Raw genomic sequence first — 10,701 nt, forward strand, 5'->3', positions numbered from 1 at the left:
TTGCCTTTTTTTTTTTGTGAAATGCTGAGCAAAGGATAAAATACTGAGCAGTAACTGTAGACACTAGCCTGAATAAAGTCATAAAGAGCTGAAATACTGGGAAGCAGAAGGGATCCAGAATAGACCTGAGAGAGGTAGTTCTGCTTCAGTGCCTCGTATCAGATGGCAGAAAGGCTGGCTTAGTGTTTTCATTGATTCTCATTTGAGTTGGTATTGTCTTGGGATATTAACAGGTTTACTCTGTGGCCACAGCTTTGAAAACTAAGGGTGATTAAATTAGTTTTTAAGCAAAACACAACATACAACCTGCTAAGGTGGTAGCCTAAGCAGAACAAAGGACCTTTGCAGACTAACTTCTGCAGACACTTTGCAGGCTGAAGATGCCATCATATAAATAGGTTTTTACTGGTCTGGTTCACTTTCATACTGAGCACCAGTGCATGGAGCAAGACAATTTGGCTCTGAATAATCAGGTTTTTTTGACTTGTGATGGTGTAGCTGGATATTTCCAAGGATAAAGATGCTTTCAAAGCAGAATACAAATTGGAGTTCATCAGTGAAAGAAAATTAAGGGCTTATCAACAAGGTTGTCGTTTCTAAGAGACGGATTTATTTATTTAAAGCAGTATTCATGGGAAAGATTAGTCTCATACAGAACTAGTGGAAGGCAGCAAGGACAACAAATGTCACGTTAAAGCAGATATATTTGCTGGTGGGTCATTTAAATTGTGCCTGAAGGATAATCCCAGCAAGATGGGTATTTCAACTTCGTTTAGCAGCATCCCTAGCTGGGATAAGAAGGTCTAATCACTTTATTAGAACAACAATGTCCTTAGAGGAGAATCTGGGGAGAAGCAGCTATATTTACTTTTTTTTTTTTAAATAAAGGTTTAGCAGAATAGCTTCAGCAGCCAGCTTGAAGCTGTAGATATTTATGATTTTAATCAAGAACTCTGACTTTGTGGTATGCCAAAAAGCTGACTGTGCAATAGACCAAGAGTTGCACTGTTGTTGCCCATAAAAATAAAAAAATAAAATACATCCTATATTTGTATTTTTTAGATCTCATGTTTTAAGAATGGCAGAATATAGCCCATTTTCTTTTGCACTTTAAATGCTTTAGTGCAATATGCTCTTTACCTCCAGACATCATTCCTTTTTAAATAGTACCTAGAATTCAGATAACACAGTAGGATGCGTGCAGTATGACCTTGCCTTTCATGCAGAGCTCCCATGACCAGCACCAGCAGAGTCAGGGGCATGGGTAACAGACTTCATTGCAGTTTATCTCTTGCAGGGATAGCACTAATGTTCTGTTAGGGGATAAGTGTTGCAAACAGTTGTACTAATTAACTTGGATCAATTTTTTATATTGTTCTTTAGCTTCTTTCCCCAGATAACCTCCAACATCTGTGGCTGAACACGCAGTGTCGCTGGCTTCTCCTCTGTAGTGCTACATTTTGATTTTTCTATACTGCAAGGAAAAATTATCAATAAGAACACAGCCCTGTTCTCAAACATTGCATTGCTAACTAGAGACTCTCCATCTAATTAAAAGCTATTGAGGGATCATAGCACCTGTGAACCAGGAATCTGAATGTCAAAAAATTATCTTTAGTTCAAGCTCCAAGCTACATGCTAGTTTTCCTTCTCAAGGGTCCATAATATCATCTTGGAGTACATTGTAAGCAGAGGTGCCCAGAGCCCCACCCAGCTAAGCAGCAGCATTCTTAGAACATTAAGCTTAAAGCAAGGAATGCGTAACATTTATAAACTGAGCAAAGATAACAGAAGTCAGATACTAATCTTTAAGAGATTGATAAAACTTGTTCTGGTTTTGCCTGTCACTTGATAGTCTCATGCTGTGCTTGATTCTCCTTGCCATTTTTAGCAGAACTAGAACTGCATTTAAAAATATACCCAGAGAAATTATTGCTTTCCATAGCAGGAATAGAAAAGAATTCAGTACCAAAGTGAGAAGTTTGACATGCCCAGTTTTTAGCTACTAGGGTAATATTCTTCAGCAGCTTGGGAGTATGACTCTTAAGCTGAAGAACGGAATGGATCCAAAGCCATTCTACAGACTGCCTGGCTGCTCAGAAGGGTATATTCTGGGCTGAAAGCATCATTGTTCCTGATGGTCTGTCACTTAATAGACTCACATCAGTAGGCCACCATCAATAGCTGGTAGCTGCTCCTTTGGATCCCCCTCCTCATTTTCTTCATGGACTTGAAAGAGAAATGTCCTTGAACAAATATTTTCCTTTTGAAGCCCTTCCTACTCTAAAGTCACCCTGTGCATCAAAATGAACTGCAGCATGAACTCAGCCTGTTAAGATATGGCTTTCACCAACTAGCATTAACTGATTATTTAAATCCACAAGGTCTCTACTACAGGGGCAAGTGCAACACTTGCATTTCTGGAAGCAAGAAATCAACCACTCTTCAGATGCATCTGCACTTATTGGTGCAGACAAGGTGCAAATTACACCAAGATACCAACCGAGGTAAATCAATATCAGAGCTGAAGAGCCTGCTCATCTGGTCTCACTGTAACCAGCTCTGCTGAGACTGAACACTTACAAGCTCTTAAATACATACTGTTAGCAGTGATACAGGCACATATCTGAAAAGCAAAGACAGGTGTTCTTAGCCTGTTGATTTTGCCTCCTCACACTTCTCTACCTGAAACCGAAGGGCAGTGAAGAGGCAAACAGGTACAGTAAGCTGTACTGTAACTGTAGCATTAACACAGGGAAGGAGAAACAGGTCAGACCACAAGCAGTCGCCCTTCTTTTCCCATTAATGCTTCCCCTTATATGTACAACTTGCCTTACATGCTTTCAATTCACCCTCCATCAAATCACTCACTGCTGACACCAGGCACTGTACCTCTATGGAAGCTGTGATGTAGATTACAATGTATGCAATATCTGGATAGGTTAAAAATAAAGGTGGTTTACTTAACTTATTCTTGTCAAAAAATATTAGGAATAAGACGTCTGACTTAACTTCCAACAGTATACCGAGAACAGTATTTCTGAAATACTCTAAGCAGCAATTTACAGAAATTGGATCTGATTTTAAGGAGGCAGAAAGTGACCACATTGCCTTGTACCTACCGCATTCCTGCTACCTAAATAATGTTAAAAACAGCATCTCTCCTGGAAGGTCAAAAGAAGATCCCCAGGCGCCTGGGCTACAGTTTGCTGTGCCTGCTGCATTGCCCATGAGTCAAAAGGAAGTCTGCACAGATGCACTGATTTTTTTGATAAAAAATATGAAATCAAGATCCAAAATGTGTCCGCCAGCCCCGGTAAGTGAGGAGAGGGGTGGGAAGGGATGGTAATGCACAAGCAGCATTTAAGACAAAATGTTTAATTTAGATAGAGTATAAAAATTTCACTCAAAGCATCTCATCTCCTTAGAACTGAAATTTGAGTATTTCACACAGTTTTACACTGGGATCCCTACTGTTCTATGTACAGGAGGATCACAGGATAACACAGGCTGGAAGAGACCAGGAAGGCTGTAGTCCCCTCTCCTGCTCCAAGCAGGGTCAGCACTGGGGTCGGGCCATGTTGCTCAGAGCTTTATCCAGTCAGGCTCTGAAAATCTCCGCAGGTGGAGACTACACAACCTGTCTGACCAAACTCTGTTTGACTAGCCTAATGAGGAGAAAGTTTTTCCCCTCATAGCCAACCTAAACCTCTGTTGTTCTGGTTTATGTCCATTGCTTCTCAACCTCCTGCCATGCACTGCTATAAAGGGCCTTGCTGTCTGCTCCATAACCTCCTCAGAGGCACCGGAAGGCTGCTGTCAGGTCCTCCATAAAGCCAGGTCTATCAGTTTCTCTGTATTCAGGCACCGCAGCATACCATGGGAACTATGGCTTATTTTATGAGCTGCAGTTCCACGTCCAAATTATGATTTCCAAGAAAAACTGCAGCAGTTTTGTCAAGAAACTGAAGAGCTCACATCCTTGCCAGAAATATAAAAGACACCCTACATACAAAACAGACTTTTTTAAACCAGCCCTACTTGGCAAATTGTACTTTTAAAGAGCCCCACTCCTGCAATACTAAAGCTCTAATACCCACCTCCTGTTTATCCCAGTACCTCAGCCACAAGACTACTCTATAAGAGCAACCACATTCAAAAAATAGAGCAGTAAATCCCTAGTAGCATTTATCCAAATATGGAAAAGGCATATTCCATACAGTTTAGCAACAAAAATAGTGAGTGTCTGATTTAGAAAATCCAGTTTGCCTTACTTGTTATTTAACAAACACCTTCTACTAAAATCTTACAGTTTGTTGACAGCAATCTGAAATGTGTTAAAGTAGGATACACATACAGAATGCCTTATTTACTAAAGCAGAATTATTTTTGGAAAAGCTGAATGTAGAACAAGCTACGTCTTGCTCTAATTTACAGCTGAGCATCCTGTTTACATGCTGATGTCCATGTTTACTTCTTTGGATACAGGAAGATATGCTGAAAGACTTGAAATAATTTTGCCTCACACTGCCTACCAAGCTATTCCACTTCCATAGGAAACAATGGCTTGGGGTCAAGTTAACTCATGCAGAGAAATGTGAGAAAGCAGAGTTGTTTCACTGCTTTAAGACAATGCCATTTTAACAGCTTTGCTACAAGGATTTTCTTTGCCAGGCTTCTTTTCCCAATCTGTCTCTCTGAAATGCATACAACTTCCTTCTGGCTCTTTTTGCTCAGAATATTGTTCAAATTATTTTTCTTTCTATCTAAACCTTATTCTGCCCTCCTTCTCCCCCTCCCTTAAGGAAAAAAAGTACTAAAATTTTCACAAGATTTGCTCTCTGTCTTCAAGCTACAGTCTTTACACATCAATCTCCACTATGGAGCTATACACAGCAGTAGTTTTTTTCATTATATTCTTGCATGATTTATTATTGTTTAATGTATATCTTGAAACACAGAATGGCTGGACTTCTAGAAGGTTAAGAAGAGAAAGCCAGGACAGTTTTCCATATGAATCTCTGTGCAAGTGCCAGCTGGATTTCTGCAGCCCTGCGCTCAGCAAAGAACAGTAGAACAAGAATGCTGTTAGCATTCTTAGAGTGCTCTGAAGAGGAACAGGACGAGGCAAGAAAATAATCTTACTCTGTACCAGAAAGAAGCACTAGAAAGTCAAAGAGGAGAATTCAGGCTCCATCCTCCCCACAGCACACAATCAACATCACTCACAGTCACTCTCATGCATCACAGCAACACTAAAGGTAATAAGCTGTACATGAAAGAAGGGAAATACTGAAGAGATACTGTTAGAGTACACCCCTCTTTCCTCTAGCTCTCCATGCCCTCCAAAAGCACCCATTGCTTCCAGGACACTGAAACTACCATTTGCTGAAGCTCTGTCCAGGAGGAGACTCACCTGGCACACATTCCTGCATCTTGGGATATTTTGATTAATGATTTATAGAAATACACCCATTCAAATAACCGGACTTGACTTGCTGTCTCAATTTTTCATTTATTAGCTTACCTACCCTACCTTCAAATCACTGCTAAGAAGCACAAGGCAGGCCCAAGCCCAGAGAGGGCCCTGGAGCACAGGCACTTCTGGGGCAATACACTAGTGTTGATGACTCCCTGAAACTCAAATATGGCTTCAAGAGCAATGAAAATTGTAAGAGGCCCAGAACAAATCATGGTATTACAGAGCTATCCTGCTCCTTCTACCCTTGCCTGCCTAACTGCAAATAAACATCTATTTATCCCACTATATGTGTGTATCCCAAATCATTATGTGTCACAGACACTGCAAAGCAGTATAGGAGTGCACAAAGTGAAAATCCTACAATTGCCAAGGTTACATAGAAGGGGAAAAAAAAAAAAAAAGACCACTTTCTTCACCTCAGGGGCAAAATTGGAGTTCACATGTGTGATGGACTGAATAATGCTTCATCACAAGAGCCAATTTTCTTCCAGCTCCCTGCAGCTCTTAAAATATAGATCTTAGTTTTGTACCTGATTTGCTAAATGACCTTTCTCTCTTTCATGACTTAAAAAAAATAAAAAGAAATGATAAATACACAATTTCATGATTTACCGTGCTCACCGGAAGCTAGCTATTTTTAGGAAGGAGTACTATTTGCCCTTAAGAAATATATACCAATATTATATATATATATACACACACACACACACATTTGTGTCATTCCCCTTATTCCAGAAGGAAGAAAAGGGGTATTACTTCCTCAGTGAAAATGAAAACCAGAAAAAAAGCTAAGTAATTATTAACATGGAGGTTGTTTAACAACAAAAACAAAATATGTTGTGACTTGCAACAAACAAAAAGCCCTAGGACAGTTTGAGCTCATGTAGCATAAATTTGAGTGTTAACTGTTGCAGAAACATGAGATATAGAAAAAAAAAGTGAAAAGCATGTGTAAGCATTGAATCAATAAGGAAATTGAAATCATATAACTTGAAAGTCAACACTCTTAGATGTTTTCCTACTGCATAAAACTTTGTTAGATAAGTGTGTATATATATTTTAAGCAGGACCACCTGACACTGAAACCTTTTCTTCTTTGGATGCATTACGTTGTTCTATTACAGGAAAAGCAATGTTAACAGGTACAGCTGCCTGTCCTACCCCATGTCCTACTCAGACCACTGCCAGAAGCCCCGTTGCCCAGCACCACGCAGCACAGGAGGCACCACCACCCTTTGTCCATGCCTCAGGGCGTCCAGGAGCTGCCTTCCCCTTCAGGGGTTTCCAGCCTCCCAGGAAAGGGACTGTTCCCCTCACAAGCCCCTTCCTGGGGTGCTAACAGTTAACACACTTGAAAAAAGCAGAAGAGGGGGAAGGAAACCTAGCACATTCACAACACAGTGCAAAAACAACCCCTCATACATGCTCTAACAGGCCTTCCTACTTCAACTCACATCCACTCAGGAGTAACAGTAAAGAAACCATATAAATTCTGTCCTACCTTTCCCTTAAGAAGGCCAAACATCTACCTCCACTCTGATAGGACCTAATTGAAGGTGCTCAGCCCATCTCACTGCTTTATGCCCTTCCTGGAGCTGGTGTGCAGCTGTGGGAGATCAGGGCCCCTGAGCAGTGCCCCTGCCATCCTCTGCCCACCTCCTCCCTCCTCCCTCCCACAGCTGTGGTTTTGCCCCCACTTTCTGGAGGTTTCTCTTCAGTTTCTCCCCCTAAGTGGCTGGTACATCCCTCCCTACCACTTCCAGGCATTGACTGCTGACACCTGGGGACTAAAACCAACCCCTTCCATCTTGACACCTCAGTGTGGTTTCCAGGCACCTAGCTGAGCTCCCAGTGCAGAGCCACTTTTTCAGAGTGCCAGAGTGCCACTTTTTCATTGTTTACAAAAAGCAGATTAGAGTTTAAGTTTAGAAATCTGAGCAATTTAGGTGCATCTGGACAAGACAGAAATCGTCTAGAGTTAAGACTATGGATATGGATGCTAAAAATAAATAAATAAATAAAAATCCACAATCATGAAGTGTTAATTTCTGACATATTGATATAATCAGAAATTTTATTCATGAAACTCAGTGTCATGGGAAAAAAGTTGTTTTGCGAAATGCTTAATAGCTTATACAATACTGACCACTCACAGAGGAGATGATGAACTAATTTCAAGAAAGGTGCTTGATTTAATTGCCTTTGCTCTGTTTTTGTTTAATTATTTTTGTTTAATGTTTAATATTGTGGGAAACTAAAAATATCTGATTAGAAAAATGAAGTTGACCCAGAGATATAAGACGGGATGAGTAAATGTCCCCCACTGCTCTCAGCACGTTACAAACTATATGGTACCTTTTATAACAATGCAGCAAGAATAATCAACCTTTCATGACTGAAAGGAGACAATATTACGTGTTCTGGTGTTTTCTGCCTTTCAAAAGATTGTCACTGTTGCTGCTCACAGAATTGAGATCAGGCCAAGACACACATTTTAATGTCATTTTGCCCTTTATTACAATTGTTTTCAGGTGACTTTTAGTACCTCTTTACCAGCTACACAAAGTTTTTCCTGGGCTCTGTGTCCTTACAAGGTTCAGGCCTTGAAGACATTGCATTTCATTTTTACCTATTGCCCAAATGCAGTATCTTTTAATTGCAAATTAGTCATAATTTGGATATACAGTGTGACACTCTGTGGTTCACACTCAGGAAGAAGTTGTCAGGAAATTTTCACATCCCAAACTACCTGAATCAGGTTTTATTCACACATATGCTCAGTGTGATGGAAAGACAAACCTAAAACAGGAAATTCAAGTGAGTAAAATCTCTCTCTTCAGAGATCAGTGTCCAAATTGTGTATCGCACATGCCCTACTTGAATCTATTCTAAAATCCTTAAGGGCACGTACCAAAGGTCCTTGTCTCTCAGCAGTGTAATCCCATGCTAAACCATGGGTCAACCTGGGGGTGCCCCAGTGCTGGGCTGTCAGTGCTCGGTAGGTAGGGTGGCAGAATGCGGTGCAGTCCCTGTGCACAGCGGTGCAGCCCCTGGGCTGGAAGTGCTCTGGGAACAGCCCCAAGTGACTGCCTCAGCCATGCATCCCCATGTATACCTCTCCCTCTTACCTTGCCCTGCTCATTCATAAGTGCATCTCACCTGTATAGAAATAGTGATTTTCTTTTTTCAATACTGCCTACAAATAGCGTCTCGATTTTTAGTCCATTAACAAGTCTTTCCTGGGATCTATTAACGTGTCACTATGGAATGCCTTTTTCTTCAAAGTTTAATACAGCTTAACTCTGTCTTAATCATATTGCTCTACTACACTTTATAGCCTGCAGCTTCAGGGAACCTTTGCCTTTTATTAGTACCCATATACAATCATGATGTCATTCCAAAAAAATAGTGCTGCTTTGGGTTCCATAAATTCTTATACCTTTGATTTACTTGGTGTATCAGGAGCTCTCTGGGAAGGAAGATATGCAGGCAGAGCAAGGAAATGAAATGCTACAGCACTGAGTTGTGTCAGCACATTGCTTTGCAAGGAGGACCTGACAGGAGATACAGACACTTCTTCCCTGCAATGATACTCTTCAAAGTTAACAGCAGTGATGGCTTGGTCAAATTCTTGATACAATCAAGGGAAGTCCTGTTATCACAGTCAATGAGAGCAGACAGATTGCTGTTGATTTCACACTTGCAGTCTTGCAGCCGGTCACCATTTCTTGTTTGATAGTGCCTCATAAAGAAGATCTCATGCCATGGTCTTGGAGTTGCAGCATTTCTGATTTTGCCAGCCTCAAAGACCTTCTGACTGCTTGGTGGAAAGAGAAGCAGAGTATCTGTTTGTCATTTAGTTTGGGTCATTTGTGCCACCAGGTGAGGAAAAAGACGTCAAGGATTGAAAATCCTACTTACAGAAGCAGACTCAGATACATGTTTTGTCTGTTATTCGGTGTGGTATTTTTTTGCTTTGTAACGCTATTTTTGAGGAATATACCAAAGCTGTAGTAGTGTGATAAATCTGTGGCCTCCATCCATTAAATCTATTATTTATATCACTGACTTCGTTACTGGAGATGACAAAACTAAGATTATGTGGTCGTGCAGTTGTATAAGAGTAGGTACTGATAACTCTGTTGCCTTTTCCAATTCCATTTCTACTGAGAAGCATATTTTAATGCAATTTAGGATGCTATGGGCTCAGAAGCCTGAAAAAGATGTATTCGCTAATTAAATAGAAACATGAGGTCCAGCCTTCTATCTCTAAAATACATCAGATCCTGTCGTACTCACATGCTTGTCTCCCTGCTGTTACAAAGATTTGTCATATGCAGGTGCTTAGTTTTCCTCTTAGCATCATGTCAAAGACTGAAAAATTCCTGTGTATCTGATCTGTCTGAAAATAAGACACCATCGTACCTTTTCTTTCTAGTATCCAAGTAGGCACTGTCTGGGTCTGCTTCAATATTTGTTGTTTTTTCCCAGTTTCTTCATAAGACTTTTTTGATATTTTTTTTTCCAAGTCAGAGTTGCTGCTATGTGCTCTATGTGGTGCAAATGTTCAAAGGAATTGGGAATGTGCAGCTCGTACAGAATGCAGCTGCCTGGCTGTGAAATGATATTAGACGCAGAGAATACAGTATATCGATGCTTTGGCATCTATATCAGCTTCCTGTTTGTTTCTGAGTATAATTTAAGTCCTAGTTTTTTACCTGGTTGAATCCTGAAAGGTTACTGCTTTTGTCTATATGAATTGCCATAGCAACTGTGGTGCTGGAGCCAACAGTCACAGGCTTTAACAGCCTGGGGGTCAGCAGCACAACACTTACTTAATTTAGAGACCTTCATCTCTAAAATCTGGGTTGTTTTACTGGCTTGATTGGGCTATATTTTCTGTACTTCAACATGACTTGGTGATCTGTGGGCTACGGATTTCTGCCTGGGAGGAAGGGAGGGAAGAGATGTGAGTTTATATATGTTTATTTAGGAAGAATTGTATTTTTTTTTCCTTTGAATAAACGTATTTGAAAAGCCTACCCAAAACCCAAAGTATTATATTGGCTTGCATGTATCTCTTCATGTAAAGGCTATGTTGTCCTATTCTGTTGCAAGGCAATGGCTCAGATCTAAGGCTTTTCCTTCTCCGTGTTATCAGCTGCAGACTCCACTAATCACAAAGAGTGCACGTGGGCCTGTCTCAACATCCTGCTTGC

General features: G+C 40.6%; 1 protein-coding gene across 2 annotated transcripts in view; it reads right to left on the minus strand.

The window, feature by feature from the left end:
- The window catches only part of NAALADL2 (N-acetylated alpha-linked acidic dipeptidase like 2), a 437,725-nt gene extending 430,458 nt beyond the window's left edge, over positions 1-7,267 (minus strand). Inside the window, exon 1 of one of the 2 annotated variants that reach the window (XM_040567010.1) lies at positions 6,984-7,267. The gene's annotated coding sequence lies outside the window, so the exon portion shown is untranslated. The remainder of the gene's footprint in view (positions 1-6,983) is intronic. The other variant, XM_040567016.1, reaches the window with a different exon arrangement.
- Between the last annotated feature and the right edge of the window lie 3,434 nt (positions 7,268-10,701).

This window comes from Cygnus olor, chromosome 9 (assembly GCF_009769625.2).
Source record: "Cygnus olor isolate bCygOlo1 chromosome 9, bCygOlo1.pri.v2, whole genome shotgun sequence".
NCBI lineage: Eukaryota > Metazoa > Chordata > Aves > Anseriformes > Anatidae > Cygnus > Cygnus olor.